Below are 15,739 nucleotides of genomic sequence, written 5' to 3' on the forward strand. Positions count from 1 at the left end.
TTCCCGTCCCAAAGGTTGCCTCTCAGTTTGTTGATTGTTTGTTGGATTCACTTTAAATGCCTTTGAATAGGAGGACTTTCTGTACACAGACTTTCTAAATCTTGTCTGCATAACCTGGTACCAGCACAAAGCAAGCGAAGGAGTGGGGATGGAACAGGTGGGGATTGTTACAGCATGGATAGCCACCCGCCAGCCAAGGAGTGAAGGGAGCTTGTGTGTTAGGTCAGGAACTCAAGTTGCTGTGACCAGCCACGAGATTCAACCTGTGAAGGAAGTTCAGATTTTCTTCACGGTGTTAATTTTTGTTTTCCTTTCTGAGTTTACCTTGTGTTTTCACATTGTTTACCAGAGAAGGAAACAAGGGTCCTTCCATCTTCCTCCTGTTGGAAAGGGTTTAATAGATTCCATTCTTTCCTGAGCAGGCAGAGAAGTGCTTGGAGTAGGGAAATACTTGAAAGTGGAATGTTTAACCCAGATGCAGGAGATGCATGCTTTCCTGTCCATGGAGGCAGAACAACTGAAAAACATAATTTGAAAGTAACCAATTGGTTCAAATTAGTGAGTGTACATTGATTCTCTTTCCTGGGAGAGCTTTTCCTTTAATCAGCTTAATCCCCCAAATCTCATGGGGAAGTGGCAGTCGATATCTTTCAAGGCAGTCCGTCTTGCTGTTCAGATGAAAGTCTTTTTCTAACCAATTTCTACATTGCCTGGCAGAGAATAAAGCTAATCCTCTTTTGGGATTCTTACTAGCCGTGTGAGAATTAATTCTTAGGGATTCAGGAGATGGTTATGGTTACTGGCTTGGAACACCAGGGGGATTTTGCTACTGCCCATTCAGAGCAGATACACCACTTTGGGCAATCACAAAACAGTATACAAACTGAATTGTTAGTGTTGATGGTCAAGGTTTCCGAGAAGTGCTTGCAGCTCACAGGCCTTTGGCTCAGAGTGTAGCGTAGAAGTTTTCCCTCTTCCCATTTTGGTAGCAACATATAAATGATGTGTGTCAGTTGGGTCCCCTGAGAGGCAGATACTGGGATGGAGTTCGGAGCGTCAGAGGTTTATTATGTGGTTATGCCTGTCAAAGATCAAGAGAAGGTAGCGTGAGTGGGGCAGGAGGAACTTCCAACCATGACATAGATCTGACAGCCTTGGCCTGCCCGCCAGAGTTTCAGAGCAATGACTGCCTGGGAGAGGAGTCCTCGGTAGGGAAGAAATGAGCAGTCCCTAATGCCCGCACATGAGTGCTCCCAGGACAAAGCCCAGACACCGGGCTGGATTCTGAAGGCACTGCCGCTGCTGGAGCTAGCTGACTGCATTCCTCATGACTGACAGAAGTTCTCTCTTGAAGGGAGATCTGGATGGCCCACCTCCTTGCTTTAACTAATGCCGCCATAAATACTGAGCCGTTCAAATGAACAACTCCTTTGGGAAGAAAAGACCCACACACGTCAAAATGGCAGCGTTTGGCAGTCTGTCATTTATAAATTTGAGTCGTCAGTAGGGTTCATCAGATGGTATTTAGGGAAGACACATTGCTTTCTTATAAACTTTACTTTATTCTGAAGAACAGTGATGGTAAAGAGCCCATCCTTTATCAAACAGTTTGGTTTAAAAAGTTGCTTAGCAGTAGGATAAAACAAAACAAAGAAGCAATTAGCTTTATATTTAGTGATCTATCTATATGCATTTGGAGCACATTTCTGGAATAATTCAAAAGGGCCAATCCATTCTATGCCTCCTGCTGCTAAATGAATGTGGGAGTCAAGCTGCTATTTTCACAGTGTAAGACATTTATTGTTGATAAAAAAAAATCTCCCACTTATACATAATCAGTATCCTGGCAAATGACTCTGTAGAATTTCAGCTCCTTAAGTATAAAGCAGAAAAATCTTAAAAAACAAAAATTAGACCTTATGATTTAAAAATCAGCTAACCATGGATCAAAGCGCTTAAGCACGTTCATTGTTCTCAAACTGACCAGTTCTTTACCAAGTATGTGTTCTTTGGGTTGGCAAGACTGATCCTTACATGTCACCCCTCCTTGTTGGAATAGTGTAGCCCTTTGATTTTTCAGTCAATACAGGACTATTCAGCTGTGTGCCAGGCTCATTCACAGCTCTCAGTGTTGATGCAACTCAGTGTTATCTAATGCTTTTAACGAATTTCTCCCCCACCCCTGCAAAAAAATACATACAATCAGTGGCTAACTCAATTGAGGGTATGACAGATTTAGGCCTATAAATTATTATACCCACCTCAGTCATTTCTGTTTCCTGAAAATTTATACAAAGTTGGTCTGCCCTTTATGTGTGTTGGGGGTAAGAGGGAGGTAAAAATTAAGTTTAATGCATTGTAAAAAGTAAGAAGTATCTAAAAACTGCTGTTGGATGAAGTGTAGGTAAGACAACTGTAAAAGACCGAGAGGCAGATCATAAAAATCCAGAGGGCTTCTGCACGCTGATTCCTTCTGTGGCTTTCAGTTTTCTGTTTTAGACTTTCTCATTTGAGAGAGATAGAGAGAAAGAGAGGGAGAGCACAAGCAGGAAGAGCAGAGGGAGAGGGAGAGAAAGAATCTCAAGCAGACCATCCTCTGAACGTGGAGCCCCACTTGGGGCCCGATCTCACGACCCTGAGATCATGACCTGAGCCGAAATCAAGAGTCCGACGCTTAACTGACTGAGCCACCCAGGCGTCCCAAAGTTTTCCATTTTAAAGAAGCCTGAAGTGGGAATTGTAGACATTGCATTTCAAGGATGGTGAATGCAAGAAAGGTCCACCAGTGAGCCCATATTCAAAAGGAAAACCCTATGTCAAAAAAATTGGTGAATGAAGGTGCAAACACACACACAACACACACACATATACACACACACACATACATACATACACACATACACCTTAGTATGTGTGTGTGTATATATATATATATACACACACATACATACATACACACATACACCTTAGTATGTGTGTGTGTATATATATATATATAGCTTACAGTACATATGAATCATTGTAATTATTGTCCTCTTTAAGCTACTTTTTTAATTACTTAAACTATTACTCCCAGTTGTATCAGGTAATGATGACAAAGCAGTGTATATGAATGTACATGTGTACACATGTGTCATTGACATGTTCAATGTGCCACTGAACTCACGTTGGCCAAGGATCTTGGAAAGCTCTTTCCCAAAGTTCTGGAGGCTGTTTTTCAGAAAAGCCTCTGAAATGAGATAACGTGGAAATCATATTGGACTGGCAATTGAGAAACTTGTTCAAGTTTCGTTCTGAGATTTACTTAGTGAGCCTCATCAAATCGCCACTCTTCTCCCCACTTTTGCTACCCGCACTGTAAGCGAGGATAACAAAGCTTTCCTTGGCCAAGAGCGTTTGTGCATATCAACTGAGAATGCATGCAAAAGGGCCTTGAAAGGTTTAAAGTACTATACAGCACTGTGCGCAGCTTCTTTGAAAATGTGCATGAAGACATTAACAGACAGCAGGCTTTTGATGGGGTACTGAGGCAGAGAAGGATTCTTTGAGGGAATAAGGCTTAAGTCAAGAAAAGGTCTGACTGTCTGGAACAAAACAGAGAAAATTACAAGTAATTCAGCTGCAGCATTTAATCTGTTGGAGATGGGAATTCTCTCCTGGTAGCCAGCATTTCCTTCCAGGCTTCCATATTGAGAAGGCGTGCAGGTGACAACATGAAGGCCATGCCACTAGCTCATGACCCACCCCAGGAGCTCCTTTACCCTCGCCTTGCCTTGCCCACAGAAGCCATCATTCTCTTACGCTACCTTGCCTGTAGTCCTTGTAGGTAAATGTATGGGCCTGACACTATGCATGAGTGAATTAGTCTAGAATTTGTCTAAAGGGATCATTGGTGGCTATACCATGGCTTTCTCTCTTCTGCTCTTCTCCCGTTCCCTGTGAAGAGCTATTGCTTCCTGTGTCTGTCTGCCTTGACCTCTTCTTGACCTGATAGCATGCCAGCCTCTTAAGAGGCATGAGCAATTGTGACAGAGACCAGACTGAGTAATGGGGTGACAGCGTCTTCCATTAGAGCTGTACTCACTGTGAATGCTTCTGTAATCCATAAGAGGGCCTGAGGAAAAACACAATGAAAACCTTTCAAGACTGATTCAATTAAGAGCCTCCCAGGAGAGACTGAGCACCAACAATGGAAAATTCAATATTGAGCTCATAGAAAGACACTTCATCTCATAAATGTCCTTTTTTTCTCTGATATATAAGGGAAAAAAAGCTCTGCAGCAACCTTTAGAAAAAGGTGGCATTTGGTTTTTGAAAAGGATCTACCTCTTACAGATTCTCTAATACCAATATTCCTAGGAAATTCATTAGGGGAGATGCGAGATTATAAAAGGAATGGCCGCAGTGTCTAAAGCCAATTGTTCAGATGTGCTGTTGAAATCCAGCATGAAATTATCTGTGTCCATAACCCTAGGCAAGGCTGAAAAAGAAGAGGGGCTGTCAGACTTGATCTGGTAGTGTGGTTGCCAGTAGCTCTGTTCTTTACTCTGTATGTGAATAAAGGAATAGATAAAGGAATAGATAATGTGCAACCTCTTTTCAAAAACCGAATTCAGTATTAAGCAGCATTCAGGGAACAAGCTGTTTTTCTTTGCCTAGAAGTAGATCATAATAGTTTATCAGCATGTGTATGGTTTACCAAGGGCTTTGAGCTTATAGGAAAATACTCAGTAAGATCCATTTTTGCAGCAGGGGCAAAATAGACTCAACAGGTGGACATGAATTATCGTTGATGTCTTCAGGTGTCTATAGGTGTGATAATGGCATTATGGTTAGGTCTTTTAAAAGAGTTTGAAATATTATAGATTAAATAATATGGTGTCTGAGATTAGTTTCAAAATAAGTCAGGATGGGTGGCGGGGAGGGAGATATGGATGGAAACACACCCACCATGAGTTGATCATTGATGTAACTGCTGATGAGTGTGTCTGTAGGTGGTGGGATCTTTCTACTGTTTTATTTTTCCTGGGGTATCTATTTAAGTTTTCAGTAATGAAAACTAAAAACCAAAATGTGGAATTTTGAAATTTATAGACAGGATGAGAGACTCAGATTATGAACTGAGTTTGACTTAAGGAAGTTGAGTACGGAAGTCAGATGACTTCTGCTAAATCATTTGCAGGGGGCTCATTCCAGCTGACCAACAAGAGGCATGAATCAGCTTTACTCTGAGATGCCATATTGACAGATGGTGTGAAAATTTTAAATGGCAGATAGTGGTGATTATTAAACAATAAACAATGGCAATTTATCAGGAACCAAACAGAAAATAGCTACTTTTTGTTCTTGACAATGCATCTAAATTGTCCTTTGTTATGTAACCAGTATTCTAGCATGCTGACAGGTGTGCTCCGCTCAGACTGGGGAAGTTGAGAAGTACAGCAAGTTTTAAACTCTAGCTTAATGTTAACTATTGTTCCCCAGAATAGAACTTGAGTGTATTAAATTAGACAAATACTCCATTGGGGGATGGACTTCCAAGTAAGCATAGAACAGAGCATTTTAACTTAGAATTTGCATCTCAGATGTTTTCATAGGTGATGGGTCAAGGTAAATTTCATAAGTTTCTGACCAAGTATAAATTATCAAAAACTTACCAAGGTTCAGGGCTAACCACCAGGGCTATGAAAATGTATAGGACACCCCTGCCACAAGGAGCGTGTGCGCAGTTCTGGTATTGGACAGCTAGCTGAAACGGACAGGGGGTGGCCAGAAAGAGTCAACAGAGGTACAGAGTTTTGCCATGGGGCCTCAGTAGAAGTTCTGATTAATTCTGAGAAAGATATTTGGGCTGGACCTCAAGGAATAAACAGAGCTCTTCATTTCTCAAAACCAGAGACGGAAGCAAAACAGCAAAGAACACTATATGAAATGGAATACAGTGTACTCAGAAAATAGTTTCCAAGGTTAGATCATATGGTAAAAATTGAGTATTTTTTCCTAAATTTATATGCATGCCACAAGATGGGCTCACTGTGAAAGGCAAGTAAGGTAAGATCTGAGAATATCCAAGTGTCCAGAAGATTCATGTTCTTTAACTCAAGCAAGTTAAGAAAATGGCAGATGGATTCTCCTGCATCGTTTAAATTATTTTTTATTTTGCTCTTATTATTCATTTTGTTTATCTAATTTTTACTTAATTTTATTTTTGCCAAGCACAAATAGTCAAATCCTCAATTTTATAGTATAGAACGCAACTGACTCCCTGTCTTGCAAGATAGGAAGAGATGGGAGGAAATGTAGGAGAAGAGAGGAAATTGCAAGAGCCAACATTTAGAGGGATGTGCTTTAACTCTCTAGTCCAATAAAGACCTGATTCCGAGAAGTTCAGTTTGGCGAAAGAAAGAGAGATTACTCTTGCATCCTTTTTTTAGGATTTATGCATATTTGGTTCCTAATGAGGGAAAATCCCATGGACTTTCAATCATCTACACATTGTTTAAACCATGCAAAGTTGGTTCATCCCAACAGGTAAAAATAAATATTGACCAAGCATGATTTGGAGAAAAAAAAAATGGGAAGAAATTGGCTTTACTTTCTTAACTTTTTCTAGATAGCTTGAAATTTCTAGATGGTACAGATTGCCTTCAGAATTAGAAAATATTAAAGCCATTCTATTGATGAAAAATTCTATTTATCCTACAAATACTTGCAGACTTAGTTATTTGCCAAACACTCTGCTAGGCACTGAGACCAATAAGGAAAAGGCAAATATTTCAGTCCCTACTCTTATGAAACTTTCGATCTAGGGAGGCAGATGTCAATCACACTGTTTTGTTGGTGTTGTGAAGATATATGGGCTGCTGTGAGGATCTAGTCTACTCTGAGGGTCACAGAATAAATCCCAAGGGATGAATTCTTGATGCTGCCATTTGAAGAATGAGTAGGGTCTGCTTGACCACTAGGGGGCCCGTGCACCTACTTGGGAATTGAGATAGTATTTCAAAATTGTTCAGTGATGGTCTACATTTTTTTAAGTATGAGTATTCTGGATTATCGAGATGACCACCTCCTGAACAAGTACTGCCACGTGACTTCATTGCTCACATTGTCTTTGTGGTAATCTTGCAACAAGGTCTGCCTAGGGGACCGGTTGGAAGCTTGTTACAGAGACAGCCTATGTAGGAGTTGATGGTGGTTTCCAAGAGAGTAGTAGCAGCAGTGGTAGACAGAAAAAGTGGGTTCCAGTGGAATTGAAGAGATAGAGCATGTAGGCACATTGGTTATTGGGGGATGGATAAAGGAAATGACAGTATGAGAACAAAAAGGAGGATAGCACAGTTTTGACTTAGGTCACCCTGTGAGGGCTAAAGCCATTAACTGAGGTAAGGAGATGGTGGTTAGCAAAATGGGGTCTGGGTAAACCCTGTGTGTGTTCAAATCCTGGCTTGATCTCTCTGTCCATATGACTGGCTAGAAAACCTACTCACTCTAACCTCTCCTGCAAGGTTTGGAGATGAAAACAATTTTTTATCTCTGGAGTTTTGAGGACTAATAATGGGCATAGTGGCGGTAGTGGTGTCGTTTACAGTAGGGATAGGTGTGAGGGGGAAAATAGGAACCTGGTTTTGGAAGTGACTCATAAATACCCAGGAGGAGGTGCCAAGGAGGCAATCACACATCTGGGTCGGCGCATTTCAAAACTGAGCCGGGAAACCAAAGCAGAGAATCCTAAACGTGGTTTTGACTGTGTGCTCATTTGGTTCACTAGAGTAAGGTGGTAACGACCCCAAGATTATATAGAAATAAGGGAAGCTGTGATTTCGGGATCACAGCCCCTGGCCCAGGCAGCCACACTTTAAAAGGGATGTGTCCGTCCGTATCCGAAGACCGTGGACGTGACTGTGTGGCAGGAGCCAGTGAGCAGTGGCAAGATTGTCCTCAGCATCAGCCCCTTGGGGCAGGTGTATGTAAATGACATGGCAGTCACAGCAGTATACAGCTGGCATCTGAAAACATCCATCTCTGTGCTGTATGTATTTCAGAGGGTGAGCACGTGCTGGGCAGCTCCGCAGTTTGGTCTGAAGACCCAACTTTAGGCGGAGGTTTAAGGGAAAAAAATGTGAGCTTTGACTTGCCTATCATTTGTCTTACTCTGCAGGGGGAGAAACAAATCACAGTGAATGATGATAAAAACGCAGAGCGTTAGCATTTCACTGGCATTGCAGTTTGCTTCCATTCTGCCCGGGTTGGTGTTCACTTGAAACAGCTTCCAAAGTCACTTTGTATTGGCCTCAAAGTGAGGTTTCATTCCCTTTATTGCCTAACATTCTAATAATTTTATTTTCAGGGGCCTAATGTTCTCATTCTTTTCTCTGTTGCGTATCTAATGCTTTTGCTAAAACTAAAGTCTTCGCGGTAAATAGGCCAAAAACAATTATCAAGGCACAGTGCACTGAAAAGTTATGCCTCTGGGCATACATATTGCAAGGCAAGTGTGAGGAGTGGTCCTCTTTTGTCTGTGCTTGTAAATCAGCGTATCCAGCAGGGATGCTCTAGGCTGCTGAAGGGAGGGGGGCCATGGCTGCTGCCAGTTTTCTTGGAATGGGAACCGATCAAGCATTCCCCATTCTCAACACTTAGCGTACTGTGGAATTCATAGGTGCCTTGGTGGATCCAAAGCAGGTGAAATGCCCACTATCATTGCACACTTAGAGCTCATGCTTTAAAGTAGGAAGCAAGGAAATCTGGGGGAAATTTCTAAAATGACATAGGCACACCTCAAAGGACAAGTTCTGGGAAGAAGCCAGGCATGGGAAACCACTGGTACCACCCTGAGAAGAAACAGCCGTGGCCTCTTCCAAGAACAGAAAGAAGCTTGGTGGACATGAGGAAGAGGGGTAAAAGTTGAGTTTGGAGAGGTCCAGATCCAGGACTTTTGTGAGCCTTGGGAGGTGTTCAGGATTTCGTTCTAATTGTAGTGATGGTGATGAGTAGGTTTAAAGCAGCATAGTGATTCTGACAGGTGTGAATGTCCCTAAAACCTCTTAACACCACTGCTACAGAGAACTAGGACAGCGTTCTCCTTTGACACCTGTCTCTTCAGAATGGTTGCTCATTTGGGACTTTAGCTACCTTTCCAGGTAGACTGATTTTCCCATTTATATCTTATAGGCAAGGAGGGCATAATTCACCCTCATCTCAGGCTACTTAGGGCCAGTCCTGACCCTCCCAGAAAGAGAAGTAGGATCATGACATGGCACCTCTATGTCCTTATGTACTTGCCATTCCAAGGGGGAGTAACTCAAGGAAGGCGAAGAGACTGTGCTTTGCTAGCTGGAGCCTAGTACGAGTGGCTTCTCAAAAATTAACATGAAAATCTCCCTTTATCCAGTCTCTTTCAGTGTTTGAAACATAATAAGCCCGGTGATATATCTTAGGCAACTTGGTGATATTGACTAAATCGAAAGGGGAATATCTTTATCAGGTAAAAATCACTGTGAACTTGTTCTCTATAGCAGCGTGGACATTAGGTGACCCGAGTCATCATAACTGGGTGACGAATCACAAACATTGACCAAGGACACTCCATGCTAGATACCTAACAGGTTGATGAAGTGTGTGGTTAGGACACAAGCAGGGCCATGAACATTTAAAAATATTTTTGGTTCAGCAATAATTAACTGATTCCCAGTGCCAAAAAAGAAAAGGAATTTTTAGGAATTTTCTTACCTGGTTTTGTGATTGGGAATCATTTTTGATATGAATTCTATGTGGGCAAGGATAAAAGCACCATCATCTTTTCTGACTTTGTGCTTTTTCATCCACCCATATAGAAACTCTCCCCCCTCTGCATCAGGCTCTGTTTATTGTCTGAATGAGTGTACAAACTCATGCTTTCTTCAGAAGACAATTCCTACAAAATCCTGGGAGGTTAAATTTATCCTTTGAAGGATAACCAAGGAGCTACAGAGTGAGGTCCTTGAGTATCTCCGAGTTGGGGTAATTAGAAACCTCAAAACAAACATTGGGAATTCTTATACTCAGAACTCTAGCCTCCTCGTTAATTAACATAGGGGAGGAGATCAAAATTTACATTTCATGCATGGCCTGGTAAATATCATTCAGCCCCACATAATCACAAATGACCCATAATCATCGTGTCTACTGACAGCAGAAATGGATCATAAAAAGTTATTCAGAATTGTTTATAGATTTTTTAAAAAACAAGTATAGAAGGGAGATAGAGAACAAAAGAAAAAAAAAGCCTCCTGAATTGGTTCCCAAACTTGCTTGCCCATTGAAGTCATCCAGGAACATATTAAAGATACCAGCTCCCAGGCTCTACCCCAGACCATTGAACTTATTAGTCTTTGGAGGCTGGCCATGGCCATCCGTACTCTTCATGCTTCCCGGGGAAGTCAAGTGAGTAGCCAGACTAGGAACCAGCCGGCCTGGAGAGCAGGCTCCTTGATATACATAGCACACAGTGGGAAGTGGAGAAACCAGGTTTCTGGATTCTACAGATTATGGGGTATTGGTTTTGCTTTGAAAAACCCCATCCCAATTCAAAGCTGATTTTGAGCCTTCTCAATCAGTGTTCTCCATTGTCCAAACTCTGGAAAATACATACTCCAGAAATCATATGCATGTTTATCCATTAACCAAAAATATCTGTTAAAAAAAAAGGCATTTGCCAAGCACTTGTGGTAGGCTTCACCCCAGACTCTCCCCTTAACGTTGGGGGCCCCCGGACAAACTTGCACTTGGAAGCTCATCCCTCCACCATCAGGTTCCAAGCCTGATCTCAGTCTAAGAAGAACTGAGCACGATAATCTGATGATAATAAGCCTTTCTGGCTTCCTGGGATTTTTCTTCTCGGATTTGTTTTCTCATTACCATCAGAATGCCATGCTAGGGATACTAACCCATCAGGACTGAACCCTAAAACCAACAGCTGTGGCTCCCGTCCACATTCTATACCATCTGTATACCCTGGGCATTGCTCACAGGGTCCAGCTCTGGTCCTGAAGACTCAGCTTTGCCTCCTCCCCCTCTAACTGTGGAACATAAATAGGTGATTTTGAACTACCTTGAAAGGATATTTTCTTATATAATCACAAGTGTTTTTTCTAATTATGACAATAATGCATGTATTTGTAAAATACAGAAAATGTTTTATTTTAAATCCTAGAATCAGAAGTAGCCAATGTGAATACTTTTGAATATTCTCTTCTAATTCCTATTATACATGTGTGTATAAAATGTAGATATATGAAAATTAGGGATCATAAAATGTATAATTTTAATTATTTTTTTTCACTTTTCATTACATTGTTAGGATTTTCCCATGTCATCAGATAGAAGACAGGATTTTAATGTATGAATAACATTCCACCATACAGATATACATTTTTAACCATTTATTTGTGGGTTTTTGCCATTAAAAAATAGTAGTACATGGACATCCCTGAACTTAAATTTGTTAACTTATTTCTTTAAAGAAAAAGATAGATAATTACAGGAGTAAGTTTACGAGGATAAAGAACCATTTGAAAACATACTTAAGGGATGCCTGAGTGGCTCAGTGGGTTGAGTGTCTGCCTTCAGCTCAGGTCAGCTCAGCCCCTGGAGACTGGGGATCAAGTCACACATCTGGCTCCCTGCTCAGCGGGGATTCTGCTTCTCTCTCTGCCTCTCACCCCATTCTCATGTTCTCTCTCTTACTCTCTCTCTCTCAAAAAAATAAATAAAATCTTAAAAAATAAAAAAATAAAAATATACTTTAGGGGTGCCTGGATGGCTCAGTTGATTAAGTATCTGCCTTCAGCTCAGGTCATGATGTCTGGGTCCTGGGCTGGAGCCCCTCATCATGCTCCCTGCTCAGCAGGGAATCTGCTTCTCTGTCTCTCTCTCTCTCTCTCTCTCTCTCTCTCACTTTCTCTCTCTCTCTCTCTGCCCCTCCCCGCTGCTTATTTTCTCTCTCAAATAAATAAATAAATAATCTAATAAAAAAATTCTTTATATGTATAGCCAGATTTTCTAGAAAGAGTTCACCAACTTATGCCCTGACTGGCCACATGTGAGTGTTGTTTCACTTTAGGTTTGGAAACACAGTGGTTTATCTTCTTTTTTTATACGCATTTGGTGATAGCTTAAATCTTATCTCTTTTAATTAATGTGTTAGTCTGAATTGTTCAAACCCGTAGCACATCTGAAAAAACCACAACGAATACTCGTATACTCACTTGCATTCATCAACTGTTAGCACCTGCATGACCCGTGACATTCCTTTACACACACTGCATTTCTCTGGCATTTGCAGAGTCCCCTGCAAGTAAGCTGTAGATGCCATGACACATTGGCCCCAAAACCTGGCGTACATATATCTTGGGGGTTTTTTGTTTGTTTTAAAGATTATTTATTTATTTATTTGACAGAGATCACAAGTAGGCAGAGAGGCAGGCAGAGAGAGAGAGGGGTAAGCAGGCTTCCCGCTGAGCAGAGAGCCCAATGTGGGGCTCGATCCCAGAACCCGGGATCATGACCCAAGCCGGAGGCAGAGGCTTTAACCCACTGAGCCACCCAGGTGCCCCCATATATCTTGTTTTAATGCTGTATGCATTGGATTATAAACACAGTGGAACAGTTCACCCATTTTCCTAAGCCATTTGTGTTTGTGTTGCTTTTGCAAGCTATCCGTTCATGTCCTTTGCCCACTTTTCCCTTGAGGATATGACGCTTGCCTCATCAGCCTCTATGATGTCTGTGAGTGAAAGTTACCTCAGATGCTACCGAATGCTCCTTAAGCCCTCTGCGGGGGAGGGGCGAGGCCCTGTACACACAGGGAAGCTTCCTCTGTGATTTAAGGTGTGGCCGTGGCTAGTCTGTCTGTGGGTGGAGAAGCCTCCTTATTCAGTCTGTTGACCATAAGCACTCTCTTCTTGATCAGGGACTCTGGGAAGCCGTACTTGAGGGTGAATGGATAAGCACGATGAAACACTCAAACTGGCAGGAACAGATAGAATCTCTTGTCCTTTCAGTGACGTGATTATTTTGCCTTTTAGTTGAACTCCACCCCCTTCCACACACACACTCTGTATACAGTCTTTTAAGTATTTGAAGATGAGTCTTACCAAATAAAACCACTATGCCTGGGGTCACTGCTTTGATACGTTGTTGGCAGCGGGGATTTCTGCAGAAGAACTCTGCTCTCCAGCTTCTGAACCCGCACACCCTCGCAAAGAGGTGGGCCTCTGGAGTCAGACCAGGAGGGCTCCAGGTAGGCTGCATGGCGCCTTCCCTCTCTCCAAGGCAAAGGCTTCACATTGCTTCCTTCCTTGGTGAATTGTCTGAATACGCACCTGCTCTGAGTTTGCCAGCCACCAGGTCACAGCAGGCCGGTTCCCATCCTGGCAATGACGGTGGGGCAGGGAAGGAGCTCTCAGCTGCCAGGCCCTGAGCTTTGCACAGGCACTTCTCTCTCCCGTGTTCGAAGGCATGACTATTTGTCTTGTGGCTCTCTTTTCATTAGTGTAACATTTAATCCCAGAAATGCGATATTAAATGTCAGGCTGAGTTTGTGCAAGGCCTAGCCTTCATGCAAGATACAGACACTAGTAATGCCTCCGGGGAGCTCTCGCTCCTCCTCTCCGACTCCCTTCCTGAGCCATTCACTCTCCCCCATCATTCCCCCTTCTCTCCCCTTCTCCACTCTTGTCCGTTTCCCCCGCTCCTCAAGACAAGATCGTGCGGGTGTTGTACCCATGGTTTCCAGGAGCTCTCCCATATCTCGCAAAATGCATTTTTTCACAAAACCATGAGAGAAGAAAGTAACAGAAGGTGAGTGCAGAGGCCAGGCGGGTTTCATAGTTGACAACAGTAGCTCCAGACATACCAACAAACCCGCATGGCAGGGACAGAAGTGATCACATGTGCTAATGATGTGTGTTTAAGACCCCTCTACACTCTCAGGATCCCCCCACCCATGACGATGAGTGAATCGAGAGAGGTGCCTGGTTTGTTCACATGTAAATAAAAACTTCTGTCCCTACAGTGAGCACTGTAAACAGCCCCTCCCAGAGAGGGAGGGACTCTGGCCCCGATGGGGTGTCCTTCTCTTCCTTGGCCTCACTCCTCCTCATTACACCCAGAAAGCACCACCAGCCTGAGGGTGCCGGGGGCAGTAGCTGGTGCCACCACAAATGAGGGCTGCCTGTTCCTATCTCCTTGTCCAGACCTGGAAGCTGGGGCTTTGTGGAGCAGGGCTGCCCACTCTGTGCTCTGATACTCAGTGGAGGTGGCTTTCGGGGAAATCCACGTGGCTCTGTGAAAATCTGCCCTCTCTGCCCCAGTTAAGACCTTTAGTGGCTTCTGTTAGCACTTGACTATCTATCATCATTCTCCTATGGTTTTCTCAATTTTAACTTAAACTAAATCTATGTATGTGATTCTGTACACATTACAGTTAAATATCTGTTATAGAAATCTTATGGGATCTGAAAAACCACAAAGAAGGGGGGAAAAAAATCCAGTCTCATAGTTCTGAGATAACCGCTATTCGTAATTTGGTATCTTTGCTTCTAACATCTCGTGGGCTTAAAATTAAAACTTTTTTCCTTACCAAAATGGGATCATTCTGCACACTCTGTTTTATAGCTTTGTTTTTCTCATTTAACATTGTACTGTAAGCATTTTTCTATTTCATTAATGTTTTTCTATTACATAATTTTATTGGCTACAGAGTGTTTCATCCTAGGAAAAGGTCATTGTTTATTTATGAGTGCCCTATTTTGGGACATTATTTAGGATGTTCCAAGTAGTGTGCTATTATAAATAATATTTAACTGAACATCCTTAAAGCTGAATCTTTTCACAAATCCCTAATTACTTCCTTAGGACAAATGTTTGGAAACAGAATCACAGACTCAGGAGATGTGCACATTTTGATACATATTGTAACCCTACCCACAAAATACAGAATGCCAATTTATATTCCACCGCTGCTCCCAACTAGATTATAAATTCTGTGAGGCACACTAATATAGACCCTCCCATAGTGGGAGACATACGGGGCATGGAGTACAAACAATAAAAATAAAATTAATTCCCCTTAACTCTCTTGGTTCCTGAATAATCAACCAAGCTTCCCTTGCTACCTTTGCTTGCCTCCATGTTATGCAAAAGACAGATCCCACTCAGCTAAATATCAACGATAGCAGTGACTCTGATCAGAAAACCCGATTACCTCAAAACTGATACTAATGGCCAACACACCTGGTGAGGTCCCAGCAATAAGTATCAGCTTAAAAGAATCTGGGGGCTTTAATATGGATGGGAAGCCTACTGCTTACCATGATACTAATCACGCGTTGTTACAAATGAGTTGATCACCTTCCTAAAGAGAACAGGACTGAGGATGTGGTTTAGGATGTGTGGTCTGGCATCACAGGTTACTGTCTTAGAACACGGAGCACTGCTGGTTGATAGGGTGTAGACTCTCCAATGTGAGCCAGTCTTCTTTCAATAAATAGGGCTTTGTCCTCACATGAAAAACCTCATTCTTCCTATTCCTCCTCCTCTCCCACTGCTGTGCACTACTCTGGAGTGCTCATTCCCTTGAGCCACAGCCACTGGGCATTGTTTCTGAAGAGCCGCCATGTTTCTCAAAGATGCCGTTCTCTCCCTTGCTCTTGTTTCTGAGACCCGATGTCCTTTTACCAAGATCTCTGTGGTAGTG

The 15,739-nt window shown here is 42.4% G+C and overlaps 1 protein-coding gene across 2 annotated transcripts in view; it reads left to right on the plus strand.

Annotated features, from left to right (window-relative positions):
- Positions 1-15,739, plus strand: part of CERS6 (ceramide synthase 6) — a 317,644-nt gene that overhangs the window by 280,321 nt on the left and 21,584 nt on the right. The window lies entirely within an intron of this gene.

Source organism: Meles meles, chromosome 9 (assembly GCF_922984935.1).
Source record: "Meles meles chromosome 9, mMelMel3.1 paternal haplotype, whole genome shotgun sequence".
Lineage (NCBI taxonomy): Eukaryota > Metazoa > Chordata > Mammalia > Carnivora > Mustelidae > Meles > Meles meles.